Below are 8,099 nucleotides of genomic sequence, written 5' to 3'. Positions count from 1 at the left end.
TCCCATTACAGCTTTTTAAACTTTGTTAGCTTACATTGTGTTTTTTTCTTTTTTTCTCTTTAAATTTATTTATTTTTTACATTAATTCACTATATATCATTACAGTATACAAATGAATTTTCCATCCAAAATACACTGTATATTGCCCATTACGGTTTTTAATATTGATTTTAAAATTTTCCTAGTAGGACCAGCAGTTAATGTAATGGCTATGTGGCTGAACTCCCATGAGGTTGACCGCAGTTCGAGTCCCAGACGCGATGGCTTAAACTCATGCCAGGCGCGTGTGTGTGTTCGTGTCCAAGATCGGCTTAAACTCATGCTAGGCACGTGTGTGTGTTCGTGTCCAAGATTCCGAGAAGAAGGGATTGCAGCATGGCCACTCCCCCTGGGGGGTGATTTCTCACTTTCTGTCTCTCTGTCTCTCTCTGTCTTTCTGGCGAGCACACGTGCCCTATAGCAAAACCTCTCCAAAAAAAATTTTTTTTTTTCCTAGAAACAATAAACAATGAAGCTTATTTATCCATGATCACTTTGCTTATTGTGTTGGAGGGCTATTTTCCATCTTCTTTATCATTAATAGATTTTTGCCTTTGAATGAGTTAAGATGTGAATTTTCAGGTTATTTGACTGAATAAACCTGTTACAGCCTTCGAAGAAAAACGTAAAACGTTTCTCCCCAGTGTGGATGCGTACGTGTGTATGCAGATTGAAATCCAAAGAAAAGTGTTTCCCACATCCTTAGAAAGTACACTGAAATGACTTCTCTCCAGTATGAACCAGAAAATATCTTTTTAGTTTTGAGCTCTCAGAGAATGCCCTTCCACATACTGCACACACGTGGTCCCAGGGACCATGAGTAAGAAAGTGCTTTTTCAAGGCAGCTCAGTTCCTCCACTTGTTCATCCACTCTGAGGACAAAGGACTGTTTTTGGAGCATCATGTTCTTCATTTTGAGGGATCTTCTTTCTAGCAAGCTCTGTGAGCTGTTTAGGATCTGATAAGTCAATGTCAGGTAATCCTCCAGGGGGAAACTTCTTGCCTGTCATGAACTCGGAATACTCAGGAAGTGAATTCTCACCAACCAACTGTTGAGAAAACTCTTGTTTTGCCCCCTTTTAATGTATTTCAAAGAACATTCAAGAAGGGGAGCTTGCTTCTAGAATCTGTAAAGAAAGCTGTGTGAGTGATCCTTACTTTAGATAGTCAAAAGACTTAAAAAGTAAATCCTCTTCCAGGACAGGCTGAGAAAACTCACCTGTTATGATGCAGTCTATGTAGCAGTCAGGAAAGTCACCCTCCACAGGCTGCTGGCTGGTGTCAAAGAACACATCTTCGTCATGTAAGGCCCAGGTCATGCTGAGAGGTACCATTTCCACCTGTTCTTGCTGGTTTGCCGTGCCTTGCCTGGGTTGAGACCCCCTGGAGCCCTCTTCCACTCGAACCTTTCCTTCACTTATCTTTCCCCTTTTCTTCAGTTGTGGGTTCATATCTCTCCTGCCTGCTTCCTCCTTGAAAGGTTACACTAGGACTTATCAATGACGTCCAGGAAGCGTAATCTGAGTACAGCATCTTCAGCAAACACCTGCTGCTAAACTGGGAGTTCTATGACAATAAAGGCCTCTTCTGCCCTGTTCACCAAATGTTCCAGCACTTGGTACCTTTGTCGATGCAACCACGACATGCTCTATTTCCTATTCCATTTCCTTCCCAAGGTAAGGAGACAAAGGAAACTGCTGCTCATGCACTCAACTGCAGATGAAGCTGACACCGCCCTGCCTCCACGCCTTAGCCCACCCTCCTTTTGATCGACCTGTAAGTTACTTCTATATCTAATTCGTTGATAGCTTTTTTATTTCTTAATCATAAAAGAGCTTTGAATTTTGTCAAATGCTTTTTCTTTCTTTGTTTTTTCTTTTTTTTTTTTTTTTTTGAGAGGTTTTTGCTATAGGGCGCGTGTGCTCACCAGAAAGACAGAGAGAGACAGACAGAAAGAGAGAAATCACCCCCCGGGGGGATGGCCATGCCGCAATCCCTTCTCCTCTGTTCTCCTCTTGGAATCTTGGGCACGCATGCACATGTGCCCAGCGTATTTTAAGCCACTGGGTCCGGGATGCAAACCGTGGTCAATGTCAAATGCTTTTTCTACGTCTATTGAAATAATCATGTAAATTTGAGACTGGCCAGTGGTATGGTGGTTAAAGTGCTGAACTCCCATATGGCTGACCATGGTTCGAATTCCTGACCTGCTGGCTTGCTTTCTTACTTTCTCTCTGTCTCTCTCACTGTCTTTCTCTGGTGATCATTTGAGCCCTGCAGCAAATTTAAATAATAATAATAATAAATAAAATGAAATAAATGCATTTTACGAAATAATTGTGATTTATTCTATGCTGTTAACCTAGCACTTATAACAGAGTAACCTGAAATACTTCCTTGGTTGTCCAGAGAAGGCAGATGGAAGAAATTGTGGAGAAAGAATCAAATGAGGAGAAACGAGTTAAGGGCTCTTCTGAGATAATGATTAAAGATTTAAAAAGGCAGGTGTGACTTTTAAAGGACTTATCTTTAGAACTTGGGGTAGAAGTTCTGAAATTCATAAGCCTTCCTTTATGACAAGAGCTGTTTATATAAATTCACCTATCCATCCTTTTGTCCTAGCTACTGTGCCTTGCTTAGAAATCCATGAAGCTTTGGATTGTATCTACTACTCATGAATTTGATTTTGGACTCTGATATTCTTGGCTGTTTGGAGTCGAAGTGACCTAATGATTCAGTTACTCATGGTTCATTTGAGACTACCTTGATTGGATGGACCAGGTTTTCTCACTTCATGTTTGACCTCAAGCCGCTGACCCAGGCCTGCCTCTGTTCAGGTTTTTTCTGCTGTCCTGTAGCAGACAAGATATTTTATCCAACCATGGTGACCATGACGGAGCAGTGTAGGTCTGAGGCATGGTGTCAGTATCTAGAAGAGAGATGATCAAGGGCCTTTTAAATGAAAACTGAACAACATACTCTAAGTAGTTAGATGTAGATAGCAAGGAGAAAATTCTGTGAAAAGGTTTTGAGTTTAACAGTTGGGGGAAATGGTTCTACCTTTAGTGAAAGAAGTAAGGACAGATGTTGTTCTGAAAAATATTGACCTTGGGACCTCAGTTAGCTTCTTGTCAGGTAGCATAGCAGGAATTTCTGGCTTTATAGTGAAGGATAGAGATGGTCGCAGGGCAGAGATTGGTGACTACTGAAGTTCTACAACTGGAAGAGATTTCAATTAAAAGAACAGAAGACAGCTTAGGATGGAATGCTGGGACATGCTCATGCAATAGGTTGAAAAGTGGACAGGAGTCCTCAAAGGGATATGAGAAAGGAGAGAGAACTAGGTGAGGGTTTTATTATTTATTTATTTATTTATTTTTGGAGAGGTTTTTGCTATAGGGTGCGTGCACTTGCCAGAAAGACAGAGAGAGACAGAGAGATAGAAAGCAAGAATTCACCCCCCAGGGGGGATGGCCACACTGCAGTCCCTTCTCCTCCATTCTCCTCTCGGGATCTTGGGCACACACGCACACATGCCCGGCATGAGTTTTAACCCACTGGGTTCAGGACGTGAACCGCGGTCAACTACGTGGGAGTCCAGCGACATAGCCATTATGCTAACTACTGGTCCCTAGGTGAGAGTTTTGTAACAGAACTCCAAAGAAAACACAGTGCCAAACTGCAGGTGGTCAAGAGTAAAGAACTGCAAAATGATCAAGTGGGGAGAAGACCATTGTATCTGATGATGGAGAGAGCTGATCAGCTGGGGAAAGTACTTTCAGAAGAGGCCCTGTCTAGTTGGTGTTGATGCCACAAAAAAGTTGGCTCTTACAGAGTTAGTGGAATAAGAACTCGGAATGTCAGGCCAGAATAATCTGAGACTACAACGGGTGGAAATGAAGCATGGGAAATCATGTGGTTGAAGGAGAATGGCAAAACATGACTAGCTTTTGAGATCGAAAGCCCCAATTCTATAAGGTTAATATTCTTTAACCACTAAGCAAAGAGAAGAACACAGTGTTCGAGAAATCATAATGCTCTTGTAATATAAAATTAACCATACATAACTATTGTTATAATTCAATCTATTCTTTATTATTTTTTAGAGGTTATTTTTTTGCCATAGCACATGCACTCGCCAAAGAGAGACAGAGGGATAGTGAGAAATCACTTCCAGGGGAGATAGCCATGCTGGAACTCCTTCTCCTCTATTCTCCTCTAGGAATTTTGGGCACTTACACACACGTACCTGGTGTAATTTTCAAGACACCAGGTTGGGACTCAAACTGCTGTTGGCCATGTGGAAGTCTAGCACCTTAATCACCATGCCACCTGCTGGTCCCTAATGTATTCATTTTAATCCCACAAATAAACACAATATAGAGAATCAGCAAAAGCCATTATATAAATTTGTGTAAGTATAAAATCCAGGGTCAGAAAGAATAGGCTCAAAGACTTCAGTTTTAGAGACTAGTGCATAGGAATGTTAATAATCAATGAGATCTATTTGCTCTTCACTTGAAATGTGCTAACAGTTTCACAGCAATCATGCAACCCCATGGCCTGAAATAGGCATACATAGTAGCATTTAATTAGAAGACCATATCACCACCTGTAATAGGCATGGCTGAGTATAGATACCAAACTCTGCTACATTCATGTTATGAATTGAGTGAGTGTGGGCAAAGATTTAGTGACAGAAAAAGTTCTATCTCTTAATCCTCAATGGGCCATGGGTGGTCATATTGTCACTTAACTTCCCCAAATTTCATTTTCCTTGTAAGAAACATATGTGGACTGGATGACATACATTATCTCCAGTGCCCTTCTAGATGTGAAGTTCTCTTATTCTCTGTCTTCACGATTCATCTTGTCCTATATCTTAAAATATAAAAATTCCAGACAAGATGCTTTCTGAGCCCTTGGGGTGGAAGGTTGCAAATTTTGCAGGCAAACATTTGAGTAGAATGGCAGTCCTCAAAATTTTTTATTTTGCACTTCTGTTACTAAAAATATAATCTGAAGACCAACCAGTAGTGTCCCAGTTAAGCACAGTGCATAGAGAGCAGGATCTCATATGATTGATCATGGTTTGAATTCTGGCCCTGGACTGAAAAACGTGCATGGGACATGCACATTTGTGACTGAAATCCCAACAGCACAGAGAAATGGAGGGGAAAAGATTTGGGCATAACCACACCCCTCTCAAGAATACTTTCTCTCCTCTTTCTCTCTTTGGCAAGCACATGGGCCCTCTGACAAAACAAAATAAAACAAAACAAATACCCCCCCCAACTTCCCAGGCATGCATATTTATTTATAAGTTATATACATATACTATAAGATTTATACATATGTTATTAAATGAACATACACAAAAAAGAAATTAGAAAATTACAAGTCAGAAAGTCTAAAAGTACTTTATGGGGTGAGGACACCCCACTTCAGAGACTATTTAGAGAGACAGGTGTTTGCTACCTATCATTAAAGACTTAGTAGTGTGGTAAATAACTTTTCCAAATTGGTAGTTAGTGTATTTGAAAGTTTTCCTAAGATGTAAACATGTTAAATTAGGAAATAAAAATGAATTAACGAAACATGATCCTCTCTTGCTTTTCAAAAAAATATCTTCCAATCAGTACTTTTGTCAGTAACATTAGGGAGCTGAATCTGAATTTTAACAAGTAAGGGAGCAGAAGAATCTGCATTCTCAAGAGGAAAAACCATGACGATAATCCCAAATTCCCCCAAATCCCACCAAGTACACTTGGTTAAAAATTACTGAGTAGGGAACCAGCAGTTAGTGTAATGGCTATGTCGCTGGACTCCCACGTAGTTGACCATGGTTCGCGTCCCAGACCCGGTGGATTAAAACTCACGCCAGGCACGTGTGCGTGCGTGCAAGATCCCTAGAGGAGAATGGAGGAGAAGGGGTTGTGGCGTGACCATCCTCCCTGGGGGTTGATTTCTCGCTTTCTGTCTCTATGTTTCTCTCTGTCTGTCTGGCGAGTGCACGCGCCCTATAGCGAAAACCTTTTTGAGGGGCCGCCCCCTTTAGCGAAAACCCCCCCAAAAAAAAAAAAAAAAGTTACTGAGTAAGGGAGACCAGCAGTTGGCATAACGGCTATGTTGCTGGACTCCTATGTAGTCAACCACGGTTCGAGTCCTGGACCCGGTGGCTTAAACTCACACCAGGCACATGTGCTTATGTGCCCAAGATCCCTAGAGGAGAATGGAGGAGAAGGGATTGCGGCATGGCCATCTGCCCTGGGGGAGTGATTTCTCCCTTTCTGTATCTCTGTCTCTCTCTGTCTTTCTGGCACGTGCATGTGCCCTATATCAGAAACCTCTCAAAAAAATAAAAAATTACTGAGTAAGGCACTACCACATTTGTGGTATATCAATTATTGTTAATAACCAAAGTGGCTATTTCCAGTGCCTGACCTAGCTGCTTATTATCATATCATTTTTTTTATGTCACCATTTGTTGAATTGAACGCTTGTGTTGTCAGCATATCTCTGATGTAGATGTTTATATCTGAGGTTTCAGATAATGCAGAATAGATTCACATTCTATTCTATACTAGACAGACAGAGTTGTGGAGTCTAAGCTGTCTAAACTGCTAAAGCATCTTGAAATATTTTTTCCTAATTATACTGTCAGAACCAGAATAGGTAAATATGACTTTCTGACTAATCAAATCAACAGTATATGATAGGAAAGAAGACTTGATATATGGCTCATTTCTTTAAGCAGGTCTGAATTACTTGACTCCATTTAGAAGAACTGGCTTTTATCTACTATAACAAACATAAGACACATATTTGCACCCTTTTAGGCATGGCTTTAAGAAGCCACTGAACCTGCTGGCTCTTTCGTGTAGAAGATAGTAGTTTAATATCATCTTTACTCATTTTCCCTTCATTGCCTCTCACCAGTAACCACAGTCACCTTATGGCAAAAATCTAAAAATAAGTAAAGAAATAGCTTTTTAATGCAAATGTTATTGATCAAGCAGATAAATGAATTTATTCAAATAATTGTTTTTTTAAAAACATTTTATTACTTTTAATTATTTAACTTTATTTATTCATTCATTCATTTTTATTTTGACCAGACACACATACACACACACACACACACACACACACACACACACACATAGAGAAGGTGAGAAAGCAAGCCACCAGGTCCAGGATTTGAACTGTGGTCAGCCATGTGGGAGCATCCAGCACCTTAACCACCACGCCACCCGCTGGTCCCTCAAGTAATTGTTTCTATACATTCAAATTCACCCCCACAGCAGGGCAGCTCACTTGCAGTACAATAGGGTTGACATGAGAGACTGGAACTGGCTTGGTTCCTGTAGGGACCCTGCATTCTGGGCCAAGGAGATGGCAAAATCAGTTCAGGGGTCCCACGGATTCCCGAGTCCTATTCTGCATTTCGACCTGTTCTGACTCATCCTTACCCACTGTGGCCCATCATTCTCCTTCTCCATTGAGAATGAAAATGGGGAGGGTTTCAGTCCTTTCCACGTAAGTCAGGATTCATTCAGGAAGTACAGAGAAGGAAACACATAGCACTTAACATTTTCTTGACAAAATAGCGTGTTTCATGACCTATGACACAGAACTTGAAAGTCTCAACTGAAAACCTGTTCAAAGCCATGAGCAGGATAAAGTTTTCTGGGTGTGTGTATGTGTGCATATATCTATACACACATATATATATATGTATGTGTATATATATGTGTCTATATATATACATATGCACACACATATATGTAGATATAAGTGTAATGTGTATATGTGTGTGTGTATATATATATATATATAATATATATATATATATATGTTCGTAGATGTTTTGTGTGTTTATGTATGTGGGTGTATATATATACATACACCCACATACATAAACATACGCACACAGACACACACACACACACACACACACACACAGTCTTGGAATTTGACATCCATTTTATTTTGCTCTTTTCCCTCCCTTATATTGAAGGCCTGGAGAGATACAATTTGCCTTTCTCAGATTTTTTTGC

General features: G+C 40.4%; 1 pseudogene; it reads right to left on the bottom strand.

Annotated features, from left to right (window-relative positions):
• Positions 1 to 576: 576 nt before the first annotated feature.
• LOC102485645 (zinc finger protein 42 homolog) lies at positions 577 to 1,490 on the bottom strand (annotated as a pseudogene).
• Positions 1,491 to 8,099: the final 6,609 nt, after the last annotated feature.

This window comes from Tupaia chinensis, unplaced genomic scaffold (assembly GCF_000334495.1).
Source record: "Tupaia chinensis unplaced genomic scaffold, TupChi_1.0 Scaffold000544_1, whole genome shotgun sequence".
Classification (NCBI taxonomy): domain Eukaryota; kingdom Metazoa; phylum Chordata; class Mammalia; order Scandentia; family Tupaiidae; genus Tupaia; species Tupaia belangeri.
Note: the sequence above shows the minus strand (reverse complement) of the source record. Positions and strands in the feature narration are given on the sequence as shown.